This window comes from Bufo gargarizans, chromosome 6 (genome assembly GCF_014858855.1).
Source record: "Bufo gargarizans isolate SCDJY-AF-19 chromosome 6, ASM1485885v1, whole genome shotgun sequence".
In the NCBI taxonomy this organism is placed as follows: Eukaryota; Metazoa; Chordata; class Amphibia; order Anura; family Bufonidae; genus Bufo; species Bufo gargarizans.
In genome coordinates this window covers 101182782-101210513 of record NC_058085.1, presented here as the reverse complement: position 1 = coordinate 101210513, position 27732 = coordinate 101182782, and positions in this window count along the sequence as shown.

The following is a 27732-nucleotide window of genomic DNA, read 5'->3' as shown; positions in this document are numbered from 1 at the left end:
GTCAGCCCCCTTATAGTGCCAGCCCCCCATAGTGCTAGCTCCCCTATAGTGCCAGCCCCCCCATAGTGCCAAATCCCCACAATAGTGCCAGATCCCCCCCATAGTGCCAGCTCCCCCCGCAAAGAAAAAAAAAAAACACTAATACTTACCTCCATCAGCAGCGATGCAGGCCTCTTCCAGCCTGTGTCCCTGCTGTGTGCCGCCCGACTCAGGCGGCGCGATGATAATGACATTATCATCGTGCTGCCTGAGCCGGCCTCTGGTAGGCTGCAGGCATTAGTGCCTGCGGCCTATCAGAAGAACAGGGGAGGGACACGACTCTCCCTGAGTCCCTCCCCTGCCCCACAGCACACAGCCCTCCCTTCCCCGCCGCCACTGCAATTATATCCAGGGCTGCGCCGCCTGTGGTGATCGGCAGTGCGGCCCCGAAGAATAAAAAATTTAAATCATTTTTGTTAAAGATGGGCGGCCTGGGTGGCAATTTCCTGCCTGCCCCCCGGCCCAGCCCACCCCTGTTGGAAACACTACAAATTCTATTCCTAATCAAAACATGAAGAAAAATATATCAAATGTGTGTTGTTCCTCTAAAAAAATTGAAGAAAAGTGAATATTTGACTTTTCTAAAAATTTTCGTTTTTCACTTTCTTCCACGTCTTTCAGGTTTTAGTTGCCATTTTAAAGCTTTTGCAATCATTTTAGCTGAGCAGCCTATAATTTTCTGCACTTCATTATATGTTTTCCCCTCTCCAATCAACTTTGTAATCAAGGTACGCTGTTCTTCTGAACAATGTCTGGAACGACCCATTTTCCTCCGAATTTCAGAGAGAAATGCACTGTAACTAGCATGTACAACATTTGCTGCCTTCCTTCCTTAAATAGGGGCAATAATTGCAACCTTTTTTTCAAAGAATGAATTACCTCAATCATTGAACTCCACACTGCTATAATTTTGAACATGCCGCTTTTAATAAGTGATTGAATTACAGAGAATCATCAGCATGCATGTCATGACTGTTGGGTCTGTTGCATTTCTATTACTCTACTACACCTGCTAGTAAATTATTTGCCATGTAGAAATATAATTTCTACCAAAAACAGTGATTGATCAGGTTAGTGATGTCTGACTGCTATTATTTTGAACACAACTGTACCTGCTTCCTGGTTCTGGCTCCCAGCTCACTCCGCCTTGGCTTCTCTGCTTGCCTCCCAGGCTGTAAACTTGTTTTGAAGCTGCTGTAGCCAATCGATGGCAGCAGTGGCATCAAAATTAGGTTTACATCGGAGCGGTGAAGCCAAGGTCGGGAAAAGAAGGTGGTGGGAGCCAGAGCTGAGAAGCAAGTACGTATGTTTCCCTTCACAGGGAAACCACTTTAAAGGAAAAACCTATGGTCAATGTAATTGATACATCACCATACCTAGCTCCTTCCCCACCCCTGATCTGAAGATAAAAGGAGAGAAAGAAAAAGGAAACCCCACTCCAAGAAGTCTTGTGAGACACACGTGGTTTTTCTGGCAGCTCCCAGGGTCGATTCTAGCTCTTCTGCTGCCTGAGGCAAAAATTGCCTCAAGTCCCATTAAAAAAATAGTATGAAAGCCAAGTAGCCACCCAACTCCGAGACTGTCCTGCCAGATCTGGGGAAGTACAGATAATGTTGATATCACCTGCAGTCCTATGTAGCACCGCAGTTAACACAGTGATTAGAGTTGAGCCGAAACCTGGATATTCGGGTTCAAGGGGTTCGGCCGAACTTCACAAAAAAGTTTGAGTTTGAGACCTGAATTTGACCCGAACCCCATTGAAGTCAATGGGGACCCAAACTTTGGAGCACTAAAATGCCTCTAAAAAAAGTCATGGAAAGGGCTAGAGGGCTGCAAAATGTGGTTAAGAGCATGGCAAGTGCTCTGCAAACAAATGTGGATAGGGAAATGACTTAAAATAACATAAAATATGTAAAAATTAAAAAAAAAAATCTTGATCTAGGAGGAGGTCCATATAGAGTAGGAGGTTGAGGAGGCGGTGGATCCCTGCCTGGCTCATTTTAATGAAGTGAGCTTGTCCACATTGGCTGTGGACAGGCGGCTGCACTTCTCTTTGATAACCCCCTCCAGGGCAGGCCCGCATGTCCAAGGCGAAAAGGGCAAGCTCAGGCCATGTGCCCAGTTTGGAGACCCAGAAGTTGAAGGGGGCAGATCAATCAGTCAGTACGTGTAGGCGTGTGCACACATACTGCTCAACCATGTCACACGTCTCCGTGATGTTTATGATCCAATTGGATATATTCCCTATCAACTTTTGATGTTCTTTTATGCGCCTACCATGTTGATCATGGGTAACAGGGAATCAGGGTTCCAGGCCGGAGAGGGAGCCTGAGAAAGAGATACCACATCCAAGGGAGGTCAATGGATGAAATGAAATGTGTTCAAGAGGAAATATGGAAACAGAAACATAGAATGTATCGGCAGATAAGAACCATTTGGCCCATCTAGTCTGCCCAATATACTGAATACTATGTTATATGAAGGATGGCCTTATGCCTATCCCATGCATGCTTAAACTCTTTCACTGTATTTGCAGCTACCACTTCTGCAGGAAGGCTATTCCATGCATCCACTACTCTCTCAGTAAAGTAATACTTCCTGATATTACTTTTAAACCTTTGCCCCTCTAATTTAAAACTATGTCCTCTTGTAGCAGTTTTTCTTCTTTTAAATATTCTCTCCTCTTTTACCTTGTTGATTCCCTTTATTTATTTAAAAGTTTCTATCATATCCCCTCTGTTTCGTCTTTCTTCCAAGCTATACATGTTAAGGTCCTTTAATCTTTCCTGGTAAGTTTTATCCTGCAATCCATGTACCAGTTTAGTAGCTCTTCTCTGAACTCTCTCCAAAGTATCACTATCCTTCTGGAGATATGGTCTCCAGTACTCAGCACAATACTCCAAATGAGGTCTCACTAGTGCTCTGTAGAGCGGCATGAGCACCTCCCTCTTTCTACTGGTAATGCCTCTCCCTATACACCCAAGCATTCGGCTAGCATTTCCTGCTGCTCTATGACATTGTCTGCCTACCTTTAAGTCTTCTGAAATAATGATCCCTAAATCCCTTTCCTCAGATACTGAGGTTAGGACTGTATCACTGATTTTATATGTGGGACTAATTTTTGAAGCAGAAGCGTCAAAGTAAAGGAGGGGGCGCACGGCAATTACCCACTCCCGACTCGGGGAGGTAGTGACAATAAATAACAATACAGGACTCTTAAGATGCCATGTTATTTTAATGATTAATAAAAAATTACAGGGAATATCACTGGGGTATTTTGGATTTGGAAACGTTAGACAATAGAGGCCCTGCTGCCGCTTTGTTGACTCTATATAACTTCTGCAAAGAAAAAAAAAGCGCAGATGCTTATCAAATCATTTTGTACAAAATATTTGAGCCCATCTGCCGCACGTCAAGACGATCTCTGTAAGACGGGAACCTAACACTAAATTCTACCTGTTATGTGCCATGACGGCTACCATACAATTCAGGGAGTGTAGGTTCCACATGCATGCTGGGCCCACATTCATTTTTACCATCTTTGGTGCCCAAATGGTCTCTATTTTATCCAGGGAATGCAGGTACTAACATGCATGCCGAGCCCACTCCACACCACGCCACACCACACCTCACCTCACCTGGTGCCAAATGGCCACCAACGAATGCAATGAGAGTCCACCCTATAACTCTCCTGGTGCTAAATGGCTTCCAGTGAATGAAGGAGAGCAGGCTAAGAGTTATATTCACACTAATTAAAATCAGCCTATGGGGCAGACAAGCTGGTCAGGAGTGCACGACTAAGGTGTCAGCCATACCTCCAGTACAAACTGCTAAGAAAACAAAAGGAGGTCAGTCAGCACAACCCAAAGAGCAGGTGCACGTTGCTATGGCTGAAAAACACAACATAGAGCAAAACATACAATGCAACAGCTCTCTGCAAACCAAATAAAGTACAACAATTAATTATATTGCTTTTGCTTATGCTCTCCCTCATTCACTGGAAGCCATTTGGCACCAGGAGAGGTATAGGGTGGACTCTCATTGCATTCGTTGGTGGCCATTTGGCACCAGGTGAGGTGTGGAGTGGGTTCGGCATGCATGTTGGTACATGCATTCCCTGGATATAATGAAGCCATTTTGTCACCAAAGATGGTAAAAATGAATGTGGGCCCAACATGCATGTGGAACCTACACTGAATTGTATGGTAGCTGTCATGGAACATAACAGGTAGAATTTAGTGTTAGGTTCCCGTCTTACAGAGATCGCCTTGACGTGCGGCAGATAGGCTCAAATATTTTGTACAAAATGATTTGCCAAGCATCTCTAATTTATAAACATAGCATAAGCAATATAATTCATTGTTGTACTTTATTTGATTTGCAGACAGCTGTTGCATTGTCTGTTTTGTTCTATGTTGTGTTTTTCAGCCATAGCAACGTGCACCTGCTCTTTGGGTTGTGCTGACAGACCCCCTTTTTTTTTTCTTTGCAGTTTGTACTGGAGGTGTGGCTGACACTTCAGTCGTGCACTCCTGACCAGCTCATCTGCCCCATAGGCTGAATTTAATTAGTGTGAGTATAAAGCTTAGCCTGTTCTCCCTCATTCACTGGAAGCCATTTGGCACCAGGAGAGGTATAGGGTGGTCTCTCATTGCATTCGTTGGTGGCCATTTGGCACCAGGTGAGGTGTGGAGTGGGCTCGGCATGCATGTTGGAACCTGCATTCCCTTGATATAATGGAGGCCATTTTGGCACCAAAGATGGTAAAAATGAATGTAGGCCCAGCATGCATGTGGAACCTACACTCCCTGAATTGTATGGTAGCCGTCATGGCACATAACAGGTAGTGTTAGGTTTCCGTCTTACAGAGATTGCCTAGACGTGCGGCAGATGGGCTCAAATATTTTGTACAAAAAAATTTGCCAAGCATCTCTAATTTATAAGTATAGCATAAGCAATATAATTCATTGTTGTACTTTATTTGGTTTGCAGAGAGCTGTTGCATTGTATGTTTTATTCTAGATAACTTCTGCCTGATCGCACGTCCCTGTGATGTCCACCATCCATTTGGATATCTTCTCTATCAACTTTCGATGTTCTTTTATGCGCCTACCATGGTAATCACGGGTAACGGGGAATCAGGGTTCCATGTCGGAGAGGAAGCATGAGAAAGGGATACCACATCCAAGGGAGGTCAATGGCTGAAATGTGATTGAGCGGAATTGTGGGACAAGTTGTTAAAGAGGAAGGATCGAATGAAAGGAGGGGGCGTGCATCAATTGAAGACTAATTTTAGAAATTTAAGTCCCTGTCAACTATGCAGAACAGGGGTTTATTCACGGCAAAACTGGGTTCATGTCACCCACCAATTGAACAGACGATTTTACAAAAATTAGTTCCCTGTCACCTATGCAGAGCATGGGTTTGTATACGGCAAAAATGCAGCCAGCCAGTCGGAGGGGCAACACGTAAGGGTGCACGGTGGACCGATGAGGGGCCAAATAATATAACACACAGTTCATCAGTTTACTCACGGTTAGCAGATAGCCTCCCTGGGCTGGCAGCACAGTGTTGAGGTGGACAGCACGAAATCCTCCGGGGCACGCTCTGTGGTAGGAAGCATCAGCCAAGATGGTGGTTGAGGTGGCCTTGATGTTAAGGGTGCTTAGGGTGCTTGTTGCGGCTGAGTCCCTTGATGTTTTTTGTTGTGACGCCAGTACCGTTAATGGTGGTACAACCATAGGTAGCAATAATGAGGTAGACAGTGGTAAGATGCAACTTACAACTTTTACTTTGGATGTCTCTTGGTTGCAGCAGTACAATTATGCAGTCTCTAGATGGTACAGAGTTAATTCTGCAAATCCACTGTTTTAGGCTGTTTAGGTTTCTTGGTTTTGGAGCAGTGGGTTAGGTGTACCTGGTTCCTTTAGATGTGTTGGAAACTATTCCTTGACTTTCCCTACAAGCTGAATATTTTTAGACAAAAAAACTCAACTGTCTCTTAGAAGGTTGGTGTGGCTGCCTGTAGCTATAAAAACTCTACCATGCAAAGGTGTCTGTGGCCCTCAATAATGGCTCTTATCACCGATGAATTCCTAGGAATGCTTGTTTCTTTTCCAGGGAGGCAAACTCTTCTCCTACTGGTCAGGGATGCAAGTATATAGTCTGGCCACAGAAGGAAAACGCTCTTCTGTGCCTCACATCTGAGTATCACCTACTAGCTAAGTTGGCTCCACTCACTAATCTGTGTTGCGAAGTCTTCACTCTATCTTTCCTCCAACTAATTTGATCTGACTACCTCAGATCTGCTCTCTTCTGACTACATTTTTAACTGCCTAATCTCCTCTCATTTCCACAACTCACTAACTAAGCCTGGCCTAGGTATATATATATAGGACCTGAACTTTATCCCCATCTAGTGGTGGGATGTATAAATTACACCTAATAGGCCTGTTAACAGGGATTTTGCAGATACATGCATACAAAATTATACATTACAAAGTAAAAAGTGCTTTTAAGCAGTGCCCACACACACGTAGTGGGACACTTCAAAAATGGTAAAATGTCACCTGAGAATGTAACAGACGATTTTTTGAAATTTTGGTCCCTGTCACCTATGCAGTGCAGGGGTTTATTCACAGCAAAAATTGTAAAATGTCACCCAAGAATGTAAAAGACGCTTTTGCACCCTGCTCCCTCTTTTGCTGTGCTGGTGCCTCTGTGCGACCACTGCCTCTTCCTCTAAACTACACACGTCACTCGCATAACCTTGATTCCATGTGGGGTCTATTACCTCATCATCCACCCACTCTTTACCCCTGCTCTCCTTGTCGGTCTGCAAACTGCAGAAAGCCACAGCAGTTGGCACCTGTGTTTCATCATCATCAGAGAAGTGCTGCGGTGGGCTTCCCAAGTCCTCATCCTGAAACGTAAGTGGTTGGGCATCAGTGCACTCAATCTCTTACACTTCTGGGGCTGGGCTATGTGGATGGCCCACGGAAAACCTGCCAGCAGAGTCATCAAAAAGCATAAGAGACTGCTGCATGACTTGGGGCTCAGGCTGCTTGCCTGATTTGCAAGTGGGTGAGTTGAAATACAGATGGCCATGGGCTGTAGGTACCAACTGTGGTAAAAACAACCTCGCCACTGGGTTTTGGAGGGGCCTGTTTGCCAGCCTCTTGCCTCAGGATTATGGCCCATATACTAACTTTGAAGGAGAAGGTAGACCCGCCACACAGCCTAAATCTGTGGAACAGTTTTGGGCAGGAAAGCCATGCTTGCGTTCGGCCAAATGTGACTTCCATGGAATTTGGGAACCCCTGCTCGGATCTGGGTGATTTTGGATATGTTGTTCACCCAGATCAGAGCTATACATGGATGTATAAATGATGGGGCTATGTGGGGTTTTGACTGGTGTTTTCTGTGTTTTGGGCAAAAATGTGTGTTCCTGCCTGTGAGTGATTAAGTTAGCCCATTATGTTTGGTAATTGTATCACAGGCAGAGCCTATTGTGTTTTGGTAATTGTATTTTGTTGATTGCGTCAAAGACAATGCCTATTCTGTTATTGAGTGCGTCACAGGAAATGTCATTGTGTTTGTTAATTGCGTCACAGGCAATGCCATTGTGTTTGTTGAATGTAAAGTTTTTGTGTTTAAACTGTAAAACTGTAAAGGATTGGCTGCTATGTTATATCCTCAGTTCCCAACCAGGTCCACAGGCGTGATACCCTTGTTGGAAAATGTGTATATAAGTCAATGCTTGTGTGTTCAATAAAGAGTTCCTGTTTTTCCCTTCATCATGTTGAGGTTGGTGATTGGGTAACTGATCGACACTGGGGATTGCTATACGCTGAATATTTGCTATACTCCCTCTTGTAAGAGCTGTTCCTGTTCCTGGTTCCTGTGGTGGTTACATTGTCGAGTGGAGTGCTTGGAGTCCTCGCTAAGCACTAGGAGCATCCATCAACGGAGGTACCCAGTCGGGGTGCCAGGAGATCCGTTACACGAACTCTGATCTTCCATCAGGGGCTGGGTGGGAGACAATGTGAAGGAACTGGAGGCACTTTCAGCCACCCAATCTACTATCGTCTGTACTTGTTCTGGCCTCACCATTCGTACTGTCCTAAATGCAGTGTACGCCGCAAATGTACTTTCTAGCGCAAAAGATGAGCATTTGTCACCCAACAATGTAACGAATTAGTGGAATGTATTTCCCTGTCCACAATGTAGAGCAGGGGTATATTACAGCCAAAAATTGGTGAATTTCACCAGACATTGTAACAGACAAATTAGCGAAATGTATTTCCCAGTCCACTATGTAGAGCAGGGGTATATTACAGCCAAAAATTGGTGAATTTCACCCGACAATGTAACAGACAAATTAGTGAAATGTATTTCCCAGTCCACTATGTAGAGCAGGGGTATATTACAGCCATAAATTGGCTAATTTAACCCGACAATGTTACAGACAAATTAGTGAAATGTATTTTCCTGTCCACTAGGTAGAACAGGGGTATATCACAGCCAAAAATTGGTGAATTTCACCCGACAATGTAACAGACAAAGTAGTGAAATGTATTTTCCTGTCCACTAGGTAGAACAGGGGTATATCACAGCCAAAAATTGGTGAATGTCACCCAACAATGTAACAGACAAATTAGTTAAATGTATTTCCCTGTCCACAATGTAGAGCAGGGTTATATCACAGCCAAAAATGTGGGTAATGTTACCCAACAATGTAACAGACAAATTAGTGAAATGACTTAAAATAACATAAAATACTTAAAAATAATAATCTTCATCTAGGAGGTAGAGGTCTATATGGAGTAGGAGGTTGAGAAGGCAGTGGACGTAGCGGTGTAGGTGGTAGCGGCGGTGGAGAAAGAGGAGGTAGCCAACACTGTTTTTTGGTTTAAATTATTATTTTTTGTTTAAATTGGGGTACACCTCAAAACATTAGGAAATATAAAAAATACAACAATGAGAAAGTGCGATGGAGTATAACAATGGCTGGGTGAAGCCGGTATACATGTCTATTTTGCACAAGGTACGGACAAGTCCTGTGGGATCCATGCCTGGTTCATTTTAATGAACGTGAGCTTGTCCACATTGGCTGTGAAAAGGTGGCTGCGCTTGTATGTGATAACGCCCCCTGCCATGCTAAACACACAATCAGACAATACACTGACTCCAGGGCAGGCCAGCACCTCCAATGCGTAAAGGGCAAGCTCAGGCCATGTGCCCAATTTGGAGACCCAGAAGGTGAAGGGGTCAGACCCATCTGTAGGCGTGTGCACACATACTGCTCCACCATGTTGCTGAAATGCTGCCTCCTGCTAAGACGTTCCATATCAGCTGGTGGTGCTGGTTGTTGTGGCGTGTTGACAAAGCTTTTCCACATTTTGGCCATGCTAACCCTGCCTTCTGAGGTACTGGTGGTGCCCCAGCTGCATTGGCGTTCTCTTCCTCATCCTCTGCCTTCGCCTTGTGCTTCCACTGTGCCCCGCTGTCAAGTGAAAATGCCATCATCAGCGCGTCTACCAGCGTGCGCTGGTACTCGCGTATCTTACGATCACGCTCCAGTGACGGAATTAAGGACAGTACGTTGTCCTTGTAACGGGGATCCAGCAGTGTGGCTACCCAGTAATCAGCACAAGTTAGAATGTGGGAAACTTGGCGGTCATTGCGGAGACACTGCAGCAGGTAATTGCTCATGTGTGCCAGGCTGCCCAGAGGCAACAAAAAGCTGTCCTCTGTGGGAGGTGTATCGTCTGTGTCCTCGGTATCCCCCCCCAGTCACGCACAAGTTATGGCCAAGAGCTGGTTTGGGTGCCACCCTGCTGTAAACATGGTTCCTCCTCCTCCATATCCTCCTTCTCATCCTCCACCTCGTCATCCTCCAGAACTGTGCCCTGGCTGGACAATTGTGTACCTGGCGTATGTTGGTGCAGGAACCCACCCACGAAGCCACTTGTGAATGACTTGCCAGAAACCCTTCTAAATGATCCCTCTTCCTCCTCCTCCTCCTGTGCCATATCTTCTTCCATCATCGCCTGAAGCGTTTTTTCAAGGAGGCATAGAAGCAGGGCCGGCGCTACCAGTAAGGTGCATTAGACAGTCGCCTAGGGCTCCATTTAGCATGGGGCGCCCGTTGCGGTTAAAAAAAAAAAAAAAAAAAAATGAAGATTATATAAGTTCGGGTCTCCGGCCGGCGGCGCCCCTCATGCTGCGCCGCCTGAGCGGCTGAGGCTGAGCACTCGTCGCTCTAAAAAATCCTGCCTGCAGTGCTGTGCTGTGTCTGCTCTGTGCTGTTGTTAATGTAGCGTGGCCAAGCTTTGTTCGGTCCGCGGTACAGGAGCTTTTGTTTCCTGTACCCGGCCGGACTGACAGGAAGTGCTCACTTAGTGTGCACTTCCTGTCAGTCCGGCCGGGTACAGGAAACAAATGCTCCTGTAACGCGGACCGAACAGAGCTCGGCCACGCTACACTAGAGGTGGAGGGGTAGAATGAGAGTGACGGGGGTGGAATAATGAGAGTGACAAAGGGGGGGGGGGTGGAATAATGAGAGTGACGGAGGGAATAATGAAAGTGACAAAGGGGGGGGTGGTGGAATAATGAGAGTGACGGGAGGTGGAATAATGAGAGTGACAAAGGGGGAGTGGAATAATGAGAGTGACAAGGGAAGGGGGGATAATGAGAGTGACAAGGGAGGGGGGGTGATAATGAGAGTGAAAAGGGAGGGGGGGATAATGAGAGTGACAAGGGAGGGGGTGGAATAATGAGAGTGACAAGGGGGGGGATAATGAGAGTGACAAGTGAGGGGGGGAATAATGAGAGTGACAAGGGAGGGGGGAATGAGAGTGACAAAGGAGGGAGGGGGAAGAAGAGAGTGACAAGGGGGGGGGGGGGAGAAGAGAGTGACAGGGGGGGGGAGAAGAGAGTGACAAGGGAGTCCCCAGAGCCAGAGACCAGATCATCTTATTGTCCTGGTGGTAAGTAGACAATACAATGTGTTTATTATGTAATTGTTTAGTTATTAATACTACATTGGAAACTAATTTTTAGGGTCCATTCACACATCCGTGTGTGTTTTGCGGATCCACAAAACACGGACAGCGGCAATGTGCGTTCCGCATTTTGCGGACCGCACATTGCCAGCACTAAGAATATGCCTATTCTTGTCCGCTATTGCAGACAAGAATAGGACATGTTCTATTTTTTTCGGGATCGGAATTGCGGATCCGGGTCTGCAATTCCGTATCGGGGCCGCACGTTGTGGTTGGGTCCGCAATTCCGTTCCGCAAAAAGAGACAGCTTCAAGAAGCTGGATTAACCCTAAGGAAACATAGCAGTTCTTTTAATTTAAAAGCTGAGAAAGGGGTGGAACATGATATAGGCAGATCATCTGATAAGGCGGGGGGGCGGCAATTTTTATCTTGCCTAGGGCGGCAAAAATCCTTGCACCGGCCCTGCATAGAAGTGGGTTAGTAATGCTGAGAACGGCGTCATCAGCACTGGCCAGGTTGGTGGAGTACTCGAAACAGAGCAACAAGGACACAGGTCTCGCATGGAGGCCCACTCATTGGTAGTGAAGTGGTGCTGTTCCGCAGAGCGACTCCACTATTGCCAGCATGTGCAAGGTGGATTTCCACCTTGTGGGCACATTGCATATGAGGCGGTGAGCAGGAAGGCCGAAGTTAGGCTGCAATGCTGACAGGCGAGCAGCAGCAGGGTGAGATAGCCGAAAGCGCACACAGACTGCCCACATTGAGGAGGCGGTAGAGGATGAGGAAGCGGAGTAGGAGGAGGAAGCAACAGGAGGCAAAGAGAGACGCCCTGCAATCCTTAGTGGTGGAAGGACATGCGACAAACTGCTATCCGCCTCAGGCCCAGCCGCCACTGCATTTACCCAGTGTGCTGTTAAGGAGATATAACATCTGTGACCGTGCTCCACGTATCTGTAGTTAGGTGGACCTTGCCACAGATGGTGTTGCGCAGTGCACACCTGATTTTGTCCCCCACTTGGTTGTGCAGAGAAGGTATGGCTCGTCTGGAAAAGTAGTGGTGGCTGGGAACAACATACTGTGGGACAGCCATCGTCATAAGGCTTTTAAAACTCTCCATCTCCACCAGAAGGAATGACAGCATTTCAAAGGCCAGGAATTTTGAAATGCTGGCATTCATGGCCAGGGATCACGGGTGGGTAGGGGAGTACTTCCTCTTTCGCTCCAGTGTTCTGAAGATAGACAGCTGAACGCTTCCATGGGACATTGTAGAGATGCTTGGTGACCTAGCTGGTGGCATTGCTGGCAGATCCTTTGTTTGCGGGGTGGCAGGTGCCACTGTCACTCCAGAGGGGGATGAAGAGGCCAAGACTGCAGCAGAAGAGGAAGCAGGAGGAGCCAGAGACCTTTCTTGGTTTTTGAGGTGTCTATTGCACTACAGCTCGTGCTTTGCACTTAGATGCCTGGTCATGCAGGTTGTGCTCAGGTTTAAAATGTTTATGCCTCGCTTCAGGCTCTAATTGCACAGTGTGCAAACCACTCGTGTCTTGTCGTCAGCACATTGTCTGAAGAACTGCCACACAGCAAAGGCCCCAAATGTAATATCTAGGACACAATGGGTGTTTTTTTAAACTAGAATATAACTGCAGTATTTATAGCTTGTATTGGACTGTCAGAAATGCAGCAAAGGCCGCAAAATTAGTATCTTGCTCAAAATGGGTGTTTTTTTAAAACAATAATATAACAGCAGTATTTAACATCTGTATTGGACTGTCACAAATGCAGCAAAGGCTGCAAAGGTACTATATGGAAAAAAATATGATTTTTTTCACCCACAATTAAACAGATGGATTTAACAGATTTTCTTTCACTATCACAAATGCAGTGCACGGCACAAATGTACTTTTTAGCAAACAAATTATAATTTGTCCCCACAAAATCGAACAGATGGATTTACTTGGATTGCACTTTACAGAAAAAAATTTGAATATGTCACCCCCTGGGTCCCTGAACTCACAGACGGATTCCCTATATTATTTTCCCTTCCCATGGCACATATGCAGTGCAGGTGCACTTAAAAAAATGGGTATATGTTGCCCACTGAAGTAAAATAACAGGATGAAATTATTGTCCCTGGCACATATGCAGTGCTGGTGCACTGAACTTGCACAAAATGGCCTCCGACGCCCACCTAACTAACAGACGGAAAAAACATATTTTTCTGTGTCACTAGGCTCAGGGCAGGGTACAAAAATGTTGCACTGCACCCACAAAACAAAATCGCAGTAGATCGCAGAGTTAATAACAAGTTGTGATGTGATATCAGATAGATTCCTTCCTATTCTCTCCCTCACAGCAGCAGCATCTTATCCCTACCCTAATAAGAGCAGAGTGACATGTGGAGCTATGTGACTCCAGCTTATATAGAGGCTGGGTCACATGCTGCACTGGCCAATCACAGCCATGCCATTAGTAGATGGCTTCTAAGGGCACACAAGTTAAACGCTTGTTGATTGGCTGTCCAGAGAGGCCGGACTAGGACGAAAGGTAAGGGTAGGCCGACATGAGAGGTTTTGGTAGGAAGAGCGAGGGGAGGAGTGAGTTAATAGTGGTGGGGAGGAGGTGTTTAGGGAGACAGAGGGGGTGGGATTTAGGTTTTAAAAGGAGGTAGCGGGTGCCATTATGGAGTAAAAGAACTACTGACCAGTCACGTTGTCCCACTTGGTAGAGGAGATGGTGCAGCAGCTAAGAGCAGCAGAGGATGCCATGGGTCCGGACTGGCTGCAGGAGCAGGTCGCCAGCCTATTGCGGGGGGGGGGGGAGCTTGTACAGCAAGCTCGCTGCCAAGTGTGACCCAGCTGCGGCGGGTACGGCCGCCTGCGCGCCTGAGCCCGGATGTTACCCCCATGGTCCGGCGCAGAGTCAGGAGCCCCTCCGGGGACCCCCTGCGCCGGGGGGTCAGCGTGCAGACTCCCTCCAGGTTCTCCCGACTTGGGAGGAATCCGACTGTTCGGCGGGGCCCAGTGAGGGGCGGGGTGACCCGTGCCCCATCCCTGGCAGCATGCGGGTTGGTGGCAGGAGCAGGTACTGCAGGCTCCCCCCTCTCAGTGGGGGGGGGGCTGCTCGGCGTGGGAGAGGCATCAGCAGCAGCATGGGACGCGAGGCTGTGCACCAGGAGAGAGGGAGGGTGCACAGGCCTCAGCAGAGAGATGGACAGCCTTCCGCTGGTCTTGCCCACAGGGAAGAGGAAGACGAATCGGGTTCGGCGTGGAGCGTGTCCAGTGCGGAGGATGCTGGGATGCCGTGTCCAAGCGGGCGGATGACGTCTGGAGTGGTCGTGCCGATGACATCTGGGGTTCAGCGTCAGGATTCTGGAAATTCAGCTGCGGGGTTTACAGCACCCCGGCGAGGCAGAATTGGGAGCATTTCTTGCGTTAGCTCAAGGTGCTGGGCTGAGTGGTTTTGGCGGGGGCAGAAGGAAATGATGGGGAGGTTACTGTTTGGGTTAGCGGGTGTGGAGTCTGGGGGAGGTGTGTTGGGTGCAGCACCCCTGCAAGAATGGGGGGTTGGGCCTGGAGTTAGTGGGGGGACAGGTAGTTCAGGCATCACGGCGGGGAGTTCGGTGTCGGTGCAGACGCAGGCGGGCGGCGAAGATGACAGACCCCAGTTAGATGATGCAGCGAGGGGGGAGGTGTACGTGTGTTTTGAGGGCCCCCTGGGAATGCACTTGAAGCAGGAGGTCAGGGATAGGATATGGCAGGGAGAATATGTAGATATTTTTTCACTTCTCCCTTTGGAGCGTTTTAATCTTGACTTAGGTAAAAGGGATGGGGAAAAGAGGGAGGATGAGGAAAAATGGCGGTATCGGCTGATACCGCACACATTTGTGAATTAGCTACAGGCGTTCGCCATATTAGCAAGTGTGATTGGAGAAAAAGCTCAGGACAGTTGTTCGGCACTTTTTTGTTATTTGGATGCTATAGGGGAGGCTTATAGGGTCTATGGGGGTACTGGGTGGTTGAGGTACGACGAGCAGTTTCGTCAGAGGAAGACGGTCTGCCGTAGCATGCGGTGGGATCATAAAGACATAGGGTTGTGGATGAAGGTGACGGCGCCAGTACGGTTGAGGCAGCCCTTTCGGGGGGAGCACAGGGGGGCTGGTCAATCAGGGTTTGCAACAGCAGCGGCTATGGGCTTGTGCTTTCTCTTTAACAAAGGGAGTTGCAAGTTTGGGACAAAATGTAATTTCAAGCACAAGTGTTCGTCCTGCGGGGAAGGTCACGGGGATTGCCGTTGTTTCAGGGGAGCAAAGCAGAAGGGGGGTGAGGCTGGTGCGAAAGGGTCAGACGCCGGTGCGGGTGGACGCGATGGCGCGGTATCTAGATAGATACCCGGACAGGAGAGCAGCGGAATTATTGAGGAAGGGTTTAGTATTCTGTCTTACCCAGGGGAGCAGGTGTTGATGGTTAGGAAGAATTTGCGTTCGGCTTTAGAGCATATGGAGGTGGTAGAAACTGGCTAAGGAGGTGGCATTGGGTAGAATGGATGGGCCTTTTGCAGGGTTTCAGTTGGTGAATTTGCAGGTTTCCACTTTGGGGGTGGTGCCCAAGAAAGAGCCGAACAAGTTTCGGCTCATTCATCACCTATCCTTTCCAAAGGGGGTGTCGGTCAATGAGGGTATTGATGCTGAGCTCTGTTCGGTGGTCTATACCTCCTTTGACGCGGCTGTCGGTTGGGTATGTAAAACGGACATTGAGCCGGCGTTCCGGTTGTTGCCCGTTAACCCAGATAGTTTACACTTGCTAGGTTGTTTCTGGGATGGCAGGTATTTTGTGGATAGGTGTCTGCCAATGGGGTGCTCGGTGTCCTGTGCATACTTTTAAACATTTAGTTCTTTCCTGGAATGGGTAGTGAAGGATGTGTCGGGGTGTGTTTCGCTTATAAATTATCTTGATGATTTCCTATGCTTGGGTCCGGCAGATTTGCGGGTTTGTTCGTTATTGTTGTCCACATTACAGTCTGTTTTTGATTAGTTTGGGGTGCCATTGGCGGCGGGGAAGAAGGTGGGGCCTACAACAGAGTTGAGTTTTCTGGGCATAGTTATTGACATGGTTAGAATGGAGTGTCGGTTGCCGGAGGATAAGGTGCAGGATTTGAGGAGGGTGGTGGAGAATGCATTGCGGGCTCCCAAAATTCGCCTGAGGAACTTGCAATCACTGTTAGGAAAGTTAAATTTTGCCTGTTGGATTATTCCGATGGGGCTTATTTTTTGTAGGAGGTTGGCGTCTGCCACAGAGGGGGTGGTTGCCCCACATCATTTTATTCGGTTGGGTCGCGAGTTGAGGGGAGATTTAGCAGTTTGGGAGAGGTTTTTGAGGAATTTTAATGGTAGGGCATTAGTGATGGGTGATGCGGTGGATAGTTACGATTTTGATTTGTATTCAGGCGCTGTGGAGGGTGTGGGTTTTGGAGTGTACTGTAATGGCCAGTGGTGTGCGGGGAAGTGGCCCGAGTCTTGGGTGTTGAGGGGTTGCTTTAGGAACGTGGCGTTGCTGGAGTTGTTTCCGATAGTGCTTACGGTGGTGCTCTGGGGGGATAGGTTCAGCAATAGGAAAGTTTGTTTTCATTGCGATAATCTGGGGGGGGTGCAGGCCATCAACGGTTTGACTGCGTCGTCTCCTCCAGTTGTTAAGTTATTGCAGCACTTAGTGTTATGTTGTTTATCTCTTAAAGTTTGGATTGTGGCTGTACATGTGCTGGGGGTTGATAATGGGGTGGCTGACTCTCTATCTCGTTTGCAGTGGGAGGGTTTTCGGCAGCTGGCCCCTGAAGCGGAGGCAGTCGTGCTGGTGTGTCCGGAGTTTCTTTAGGAGCTCTTGGAGGTACTGTAGCGGGGTTGTTGAGGGAGTCTTTGAGCGCTGGCACTTAGATGGCCTACAGTAAGGCATGGAGGGATTGGGAGCAGAGGTGCGCTGAGTTGGGAGTGAGCATTGGTGAGGGTGAGATTCCGTTAGTATTGTTCTTGGGGAATATGGCGGAGAATGGATGGTCAGTAGCGCAGGTGAATCGGAGTATGGCGGGTTTGGCGTTCAGATTTATATTGAGGGGCCTTCCAGATTTTACGAAAACCTTCTTGGTAAGACAGGTATTGAAAGGCTGTAGAAGGGGTAAGCGAGTGGCTGATAGTAGGAGGCCTGTTTCGTTTGCTTTATTGTTGCCGATAGGTGCGCAGGTGATAGCAGGGATAGACACACGCACAGGGTCACGGACACACACACAGGGACACACACAAGGAAAGACACACACACGAGGACAGACACACACACAGGGAGTGATGGACACACACACAGGGAGTGATGGACACACACACACAGGGAGGGACACACACAGGGACACAGGGACAGGGGCAGACACAACACACACACACGGGGATAGACACACACACACAGGGACAGACACACAAACACACACAGGGATAGACACACAAACACACAGGAACACACACACACAGCTAGGCCGTAGCACACTCCAGCCAGACTCATCTCTGTACAGGAAAACAGCTCTCTGCTCCTCTGGCTTCTCTCCCACTGGTCACATGGGTGGATGACATTAGAAAGGTCCTTTAGCCCACTAGGAAACACCATCTACCCCACGCCCACCCCAGCAGTGAACACGGCGAAAATTGTCTGCATTGTTGGGGTAAGCTGCCCTAGAATTCAGAACAGCCAGTTTAATGAAGTCCAGGACGGATGCGGATCAGTCTCACAAATGCATTGCAATACCGGATCCGTCTTTCCGATTGTCATCTGGAAAAACGGATCCGGTATTTTTTTCTAATTTTTAAAGGTCTGGACACTCGCAGACCGCAAAACCAGATCCGTTTTGACGGAACACTTGGGGCTGTATCCGGCATTAATGCATTTCAATGGAAATTAATGCCGGAACCAGCATTCTGGCAAGTGTTCAGGATTTTTGGCTGGAGAGAAAACTGCAGCATTCTGTGGTATTTTCTCTGGCCAAAAAACGTAAGAGGGACTGGACTGAACTGATGCATACTGAACGGAATGCTCTCCATTCAGAATGCATTAGGATAAAACTGATTAGTTTTTTTCCGGTATTGAGCCCCTGTGACGGAACTCAATACCGGAAAACAAAAACGCTACTGTGAAAGTACAGCCAGTGTCATAGGTACAAATATGCTGACAGATGCCCTGTAAACTAATTACGGTATACAAAGAAAATAGAAACTTCTGAAGAAAACAAAAACGTAGATACCCGTTGTACTTCTCTGAAGTGCACAGGTGAGAGAGAGGTGACTCTATGGTGACATGCCATGGCATCTGTCTGAGGTATACTTTTTTTTTTATACGTTAAACGTAAGATAAAAACTTTATGTGAACTCTGACTAATCTGTATAAACTAAACTTTAAAAAATCTAACTCGCTAAATTGGTTCAAGTTCATATAAGCACATTTAAAGCCCTGCTTTTCAAATTTTCCTCCTAGTTTGGCCAGTAATTTGTATGAAAGCCTTCCATCTAGTGGCCATGTTGAATATAACAGGCCATCCTTCAATTTAAAACCATTTGCAAAAAATAAATCTACACTAATTAATACTAAAGCTAATTAAGGCTAGGGCTACATTGCGACTTTTTGAAGCAAACTACAGCTGCAGTCCAAACGTATGTATTCAGTTGAATGCAATCTTGTGGACTGCAACTGTAATTCAATAGTTAAAATCAATCAGTTGCGCTACAAAAAGTTGCAGTTTAGCCCAGGCCTTAAAGGATGTGTATAAAGAAAGTTGAAAGGCACTCCTATATTGAGAAGGTGGTGCTCAGTGGTAATAGTAGATTCCAGTAAATTCTGAAAACCACGGCACTCACTGGTTGCCTTGAATAAACTTTTTATATTTCATTTCATTTTATCTATCCCAAAAACATTATTTCTAACCACTGGCCAACGTTTCAGTCTAACCTAGACCTTGTTCATGACCTGGAGCGTACATAGACAAAAGTAGGGAAAAATTGGTACATGTCAATAAATGGTAGTAGGACGCACAGGGTTGTTGGTTCACCAACCAGGGTGCTCTCAGTCCAGTAGTTTCACCCCACTACTAAATAAATGACTTGAAAGATTATATAAAAACTGGGCACACCTGAGAATATTTAGGTAACTACGTTTTAATAGAATTGGACGAAATAACATACGATAAAAAACACGTGCGGCTAAAATATATAAATATATCCGATATCTCCTATATAACAATCAATAAATTGTACGATTCAAAAGGTATCACCTGTGAAAAAAATAGCATTGAATCAATACATCAATAAATATGATATAAAAAAAACTATTATTAAAAATAGTTCCCAGTTCATATATGGGGAAATTGTATATAGTGGCGTATGTCTATGAGGTAGCGATGAACAGGTATAACAGCAATGCTGACAATAAAGGTAACAAGAAGGTTGAAATTCTTATGTTCATTCCAATTAGAAGCAGCAAAAAAGAGCAAAGTCTTCCATATCCATATTACATACAGTTGCAGCCTTGGACATTAGGCCATTGAAAAAGAGTCACTGAATCGAGCTGTGTCTAGCGCGATGTTGCCCAGACTATATGCAGCGGCGTCCCGCTGTATTACTAGCTTAGCGGCGTCCCGCTAAAGGTAGGTGTTGTATCTTGCAATGATTGAGCCGGCTTAAATATCAGAACAGTCTTACCGGGAATTTCAACCTCTTCCGTCCTGCGGACCTCAATGGAGCATTGTCCTTATGTCCTAGAAGCTGTTTGTTTGCCGCACTGGTGGATCGCTGCACGTGAGCCCACCGGTTTGGATACGGACTCCGTGTTGGTACCACCTCTCACGCGGAATTTCAAACTGATATTCGGCACTGGTCTTTCACCGTATCATTATAGTGCACTAGCATTCAAGTGGGGGGTCTGACCAGACGCGTTTCGGGGTTGAAATGTCCCCTTCTTCAGTGGTAATTGGACCCCCCCCAAAAGGCCTCTTTTATATAGTGATGATGTTTAATGCAAACACCGGCATAGATTCCATTCCGGAAGTGACCTGGGTATTTCTATCTGACGTAAATGTTTTACTTTCCACTTTATTGTGTCAAGTGTCGGATACACTATTTCATTGTTTGCAATCACTCATCTGTGTATCCATCCATACAGTGTTAGTTTCATGGGTGATCTTTCCATTAGTATATAAAACGCAACTTGGATCAGAGCGATATCAGTGCGTTTTTGCTGCGTTTTCGCTACTGGCTGCTATATTATTGTTCTAAAGGGATATATTAGGGATAAAAGTATCAAATATACATCACAATATACTAAACATTACCTTTATTAAAGACAAAACCGCACCATACTAAAAAATAAAAATATGAATATATAAATATGGAATGAAGTTAGTAAACAATAAAATAATTATATTAAGAATAATAAAAGAATAGCCTCTGATGGAATATGGAATATGAATATCTAAAGACAGAAAAAAATATGAGAAAAATTGGGTCTTCATGTTGTATGGTATTCTCATGTAGATTTCGTATAGAACACTAAAATTTCTTAATATACTTTAATACAAAATACTCGAGTGTTTCTCATATTTTTTCTGTCTTTAGATATTCATATTCCATATTCCATCAGAGGCTATTGTTTTATTATTCTTAATATAATTATTTTATTGTTTACTAACTTCATTCCATATTTATATATTCATATTTTTATTTTTTAGTATGGTGCGGTTTATTTTTTCACCCTAGTGGACTGCACGGATTGGTGGCTCACCATGGATATTTGGGACCACATGGAAACAAAAAAACAGAAAGTGGAAACTTTCCTCTTTGAAAGTACCAATATAGACTCTATGAGTGACGATTTATGTATTAACAGCATTTTTAGGGAATTGGAAATATTACTGATCCGCCAATTAAAACAACGGTGGGAGGTGAAAACATTGAGAAGATGTATTGAGATTAATAAAATCCCTAAAGGTTTACCTGTAAACAAAATCCCAGCACAAGACTTATGTAATACTGAGTTCAATAAAGAACGGGACAATCTATTGTATGAACAATCTGTTGCCTTTACAAAATTGGTAATTAAAAGACGCACAGAAATATTGGAGGAAACCACTAAACAAATCTCTGATATTTTATGCATTACAGACAAAAGTATGCAACAATTTAGATAAAATAGAACAGGAAATAATGGAAAACAAAGTGAAAAAATTAAAATATAGGAGAAGAGGAATGGTTGAAAGAGATGAAATAAATAGGGAAGGAGGAGCAGAACATATACTAGGAGTGGAGGCATCTAATGTCATTGGAAAGGAAGGGAAAGTTGGTGAAAAGGAGCCAATGAGGAATGGCAATTTTAACATACCCACCCACAATAGATTTGAAGTGTTGGAAGAGAGAGATCATTTTTTAGATCACACTCCACCACATCACCGAACACGAATAAGACAAAGATTACCTCTGTTGAGGATACAAATTACACAAAAAAATACCCACACAGACCACCAGTACAATTTGAGGAACAAAACACAGAATGTTTAACACAAATACAGAACACCCACAATAAGAAGGACACACAACGAACACGACTATTATCACAATTACCACCACAGGATGAGATATCACGAATCAGAAAGAGGAAGACAAGAAGAGGATCAAGAAAAAAGACATCACTATCACAGATAATATCACCTTTGGTCACTAATGATGCCATCATAAATTTGTGCTCTGTCACCTTGCTAGACACCCAGAACCAGTTATTAAATAAAGGCCTCAAATTTGCACCTACAAAATCCCTGAATAAATTTGAAACCTTTATCGGGGTGGAAAAATGTATAAGAAAGCTATGTTTGAAAAAATATATTTTTTAAAAACCTGTTGAATTGAGAAATAAATTCTACTGACCATGATGATATTTTCACCCATACCACCCTTAAAAATAAGTCCAAAAAATACCCACAAAATGAATTAAGCCAAGAGATGATCACTTTTAAGGAATGTGTGATGAAAGATATAAAAAAAATTAAGAACGACACTAAATATAAACGTAATAATTTGACACAAAGAGAAATTGCGGCACTTAAACTTTTACAAAAATAAAAAAATATTGTAATCCGTCCGGCGGATAAGGGAGGATCAATAGTAATCCCCGATGAGTATAATAAGTATAATATAGTATAATATAGAATGTTTACGTCAATTGTCAGATACAAATACGTATCAAAAATTGCCAAAGGATCCAACTGACCAATTTTATATTACTTTAGAAAATTTTTGCAAAAAGGGGATAGATAGTGAAATTTTAAATAATGATGAACATAATTTTATACTAAATAAATATCCATGGATACCAGTTTTTATTGTATCCCCAAAATACATAAAGATAAGAATAATCTGCCGCGATGCCCCATCGTTTCAGGGATTGACTCCCTAACGGCTAATCTTTCTCAATATTTAGATATTTTACTTCAAGCCAGAGTTAAAAAGATACCATCATATGTAAAGGACACGACACAAATAATTAAAAAAATAGAGAATATACAGTTTGAAGAAAAGTGGATAATGGGTTCATTAGATGTCCAATCTCTGTACACGGTCATTGATCATGAACGAGGAAAGAAAGCCGTAAAAAAACAACTAATACAAGAAGGAAGGTTGACAACTCAACAGATATATTTTTTTAATTGGAGGTATTGACTTCATTTTAACCCATAATTATTTTTATTTTAATGGCGTTTTTTATTTGCAAACCCGGGGTACTGCCATGGGCACCAGGTTTGCCCCCAGTTATGCAAATCTATTTATGGCTGAGTGGGAGGACTAGATCGTGGCCCCCAGACTGGGGACGGACCTGGTGCTCTGGCAGAGATATATCGACAACGTGTTTTTTATTTGGCGGTCAGGACCTGAACAACTTAGCAAATTTTTAGATTCCATTAACAATAATAATTATAATCTTAAATTTTCGGGTACTAATAGCAGGGAAAACTTGGAATTTTTAGATTTGAAAATGTATGTTGAAAACAGAAAATTAAACACCTGCACATATATCAAGCCTTCAACAGTTATATCTTATTTAATAGCTGCCACTTACCTAGTTGGCTTGAGAATATTCCCCAGGGTCAATTTCGGAGGTTGAAACACAATTGCACAGCAGCGGAGCAATATGAGCTGGAAGCAGATAGGATGAAAAAACTATTTTTAGGAAAAGAATATCCTGAAGAAGTTTTAGATTTAGCTTTAAACAAGGTGAAGAATATGGAGAGAGCAGAATTTTTTGTGGAAAAAGATAAAAATAGTAAATTGAAAATGATACTACCCTATAGCAGTGACCATAGAAAAGTAAAAAGTATCTTATGCAAACACTGGGATATAATAAAAAAAGATAAAGTTGTGGGGACAACTATTCCACCTAAACCCCTGATTATATTTACAAAGGCACCCAGTTTGGGCAACAAAATAGCACCAACCGTTCAGGAAAACACACAAAAGGACATGTCGTTACAAAAATTGATGAATTTGAATGGATTTTTTAGATGCGGACAATGTGGAAATTGCAAACTGACTTCCTTTGTAAAACAAACTAAGGAGATAATTTCAACAACAAATGGGTTTAAACATAGCATAAAATAATTTTTAACTTGTTACTCAGAGAATGTTATCTATATTATAGAATGCCCCTGCAAACGGCAATATATTGGTAGAACCAAAAGATCTCTTAAAAAACGTCTTGCAGAACATATAGCGAACATTAAAAATGGTGTGGAAACCCATTCATTATCAAAACATTTTAAAATTGCTCACAACAGTGACCCATCAGGTTTGAAATTTGCGGCTATAGACAAAGTATCCAGAAGTTGGAGAGGGGGAAATCACATCAGCAAGATGTCGAGGATGGAAACACAATGAATTTTTTAAATGGAAACTATGATTCCGGGAGGATTGAATGCGGAAAATAAATTATTTGGTTTCCTGTAGGGTCGGGTCAGGGGCCTCCCGTCGAGGGTGAGCCCCACCGAGTAGGTCTGTAGCTCGGTGGGTTTCCCCCTTGACGGTGGGCCTTCCCCACATCGAAACACTCGAGTATTTTGTATGAAAGTCTATTAAGATATTTGAGTGTTCTATACGAAATCTACATGAGAATACCATACAACATGAAGACCCAATTTTTCTCATATTTTTTTCTGTCTTTAGATATTCATATTCCATATTCCATCAGAGGATAGTGTTTTATTATTCTTAATATAATTATTTTATTGTTTACTAACTTCATTCCATATTTATATATTCATATTTTTATTTTTTAGTATAATGCGGTTTTGTCTTTAATAAAGGTAATGTTTAGTATATTGTGATGCATATTTAATACTTTTATCCCTAATATATCCCTTTAGGAAAATAATATAGCAGCCAGTAGCGAAAACGCTGCAAAAACGCAATGATATCGCTCTGATCCAAGTTGCGTTTTATGTTAAAACAATTTTTATTGTTCATATTTGTCACAAAAGTGCAGACATGACATATCATTTTGCAATTGTCAGTGAAAGCATAATGACATCTTATGCATTATAGGACATCTTATTGCACTTGTAATCATAAGTAAAGAAGCGATAGTATAACACATCAATAAAGCATAAAAAGGAAAGGGGAGGGAAGAAATAGGAGTGGGGGGGAGTGGATGATTGCAGCATACGTTTCAGCATTTCCGGAAGAGTAGTTCTTGTAACCTCCTAGGCCATAGGAGGAGAAGATGGGGATACTCCCTTATGTGGGTTGGAAGCCTCTATATGTTACCCACGGGCTCCATATTTTTCTCACACTTCCACCAGATGTGAAAAAAGGTGCCTATTTCCCTTTTGCATCTCCAGCATCTCTCACTGACCTCGGGGTACATCTTATGTAAAATATCAGGCGTGTAATACCATCTGGTTAGTATTTTAAAGTAATTTTCTTGTATTCTCACCCAAGTCGAAATCTTTGGGGTCATTGAGAGACACCTGAGCAGGGATCTATTATCCCTATCTAAACGTAAGTCCGATTCCCATTTCGCTAGATATGGTTTAATCTCTGGGCTTGTAAATGTAAGTATCATAGAGTACAGTATAGAGATTTCTTTAAGAGGTTCCTGTTTCTGGAGGGCTGTTTTCTCAAACCTTGTTGGGTCTGTCTTATTTATTGGTGTCATTGGTTTTAAGTAGTCTCTTATGTATGATCTTTGTAGAAAAGATAAAGAGGAAATATTGTCCCCCTTATTCCACTCCTTTCTCAGTGTGCCCCAAGTGTCTAATAAGTCCACCACTGGTATGGTAAAAGCTTTTGCCTTCTCAGGTAGAGTTTGTATAAATTGTAGGGATGCATCTTGTAGGATATCTCTCAGTTGTGTCAAAGGGGAAATTGTGGCAGAGAGAAAGTGAGTATTCAATTTTTGTTTCCATAGTCGTACCATATTTTTAGTAATGGGGTTTCCAATACATGCTTCAGTTACACACTTTCCATGTAAAAGTAGAGGCCGTATTGCAGATTGACTAATGGCAAACTCGGATTGAATATCCAGTCTATCTCCCTGGTAGCACAGCCATTCTAAACATCTCATCCCGTGAACCGCCAAGTAATATCCATATAAGTCCGTACTCCCATGCATTAAGCTGAAAATATTCCTCAAGCTTATCTGCAGCCTTCTGAACATGCTCCGATGAGTCCAGCAATGTTTCATTGAGCCTCCAATTTGACATAGGTTTAAGCACTGAATCAAAACCCATCTCTACAAACACCGGAGCATGGTCCGACAACAGCAAAGTGCCAATAGAGGCAGTTTATAAGTATGTACAAATAAATAGTCAAGTCTCCGATAGGATCTGTGGGCTACCGAGTAGTGAGAATAATCCTTAACAGTGGGATTTAATGTCCTCCATATGTCTACCAGTCCCAGAGAGCTGATAGCTGAATGTACCCTTTTCAAGGCTATTCGCGAGGTAGACGAGATGCCCGCCTACGAGTCTAGCAGTGGGTATAGTGTGATATTTAGGTCTCCACCCAGAATCAAAATACCTTCAGTAAATTCTCTTAGGAGGTTTAAGGTAGTACATATCCACTTGGTTTGCACAGTATTTGGTGCATAAAGATTGCCAAATGTATAGGTACTATTCCCTATCGTTCCTTTAATAAAAAGGAATCTACCCTCTGGGTCCTCTAAAGTGGAGCTCACATTCAGAGGGAAGTTTTTGTGTAAGGCAATTGAAGCCCCCTTTGAGGCCGAGGAGGGCCATGTACTGTGGTACCACCTATTATAAGTAAGATGGCTTAACCGCGGTACGTGTTCCTTCTTCCTCTCTTTTCCCTGCAGCAGACGTTGCTGGAGATTGAAAGAGACGTTGCTGGAGACGTTGGGGAGATTGAAAAATGCAATAAAATAAAAAAATTAAGAGAATAACATTAGTAAGGGAAATCAATGATATCTCTAGACTTGTAACACTTATGGTAGGTAATAGTAAGTTAACCATACTAATAACAAAGTCTCATCGTAAAAGGAGGTATTCTGGGGGGAGAGAATTGGTCCGAGAACACGGCTAGGCCGTGCACACGAGCAGGTAGGGCTTCCTTATGTCAGAACAAGAGAGAACAAATTAGACACAGGCAAACAGGCCTGCATATATTGGGCTTGTCTAGCAACCCTGACATATCTATAAAGGAACCTGAGCCTAACAACCCATCAAAGAGGAGCAATATATCTAAATGATAATTTATTTATTTTTATAAAGTAATTGTTGGTCTGCAGAGCTATCTAGACTGTCATGTATCTCAATATAATGGAGGAACGGGAGGGGGGGTAAAGGATAATGGTAAAGGGTGAGAAAACGAAAAAGAGGGAGGGGGGAGGGTATGAAGCAAAAAAAAATAATGGAAAGGTGTGAAGGAAGGGTGGGGGAGAGGGGAGAGGGGAAGGAATACGATTCCTATGGTCTCTACGTTTTAGTAAGACATCTAGAAAAACATCTTTAGCTTAGCCTAACCTAGAGAACAGATGTAATAACATAATAGCACCATCAAAGCTTTTTCCCTAGTTAAGCTCAAGATCTGCCAAGAACTCCTCAGTGCTCCTTTGCATAGATGTGAAACACAGCATCAGAAATAAACATACAGTCACAATCTGGATGCAATGATAGCCTCTTTGGTGTCATCTTAGGCAGATTCCTCTTGTGTCTTTGGGGTCTGGAGGACGAGGCTGGGGTCCAAGCAGTCAACGCAGGAACAGCAGGGAGATCTGTAAGATTTCTCACAGTGGTCCAGTCCTGGGTATCTAGCGGCTCTATCTCCAAGGTGTTGTAGATCTGGATAAGGTCTGCAGGAGATCTGATTACCGCTTTACGCCCTGGGGCATTCACTAGCAGTCCAAACGGATGGAGCCAACGGTAAATAATGTTCCTACTTTGTAGGATTTCCAGGAGCGGCTTAAAAACTCTCCGTTTTTGCAGTGTCATAGGCGACAAATCCTGGAATAAGGTGATTGTTGAGCCAAAACAGGCTACTGGGTGTTTGTCCCTTGCCACTTTGAGCAGCTTTTCCTTAGTGCTGAAGCTGGTAAGTCGACATATTATGTCCCTTGGTGCCTCTTGAGGCTTTGGGGGAGGACGTAACGCTCTATGGGCCCTGTCCATA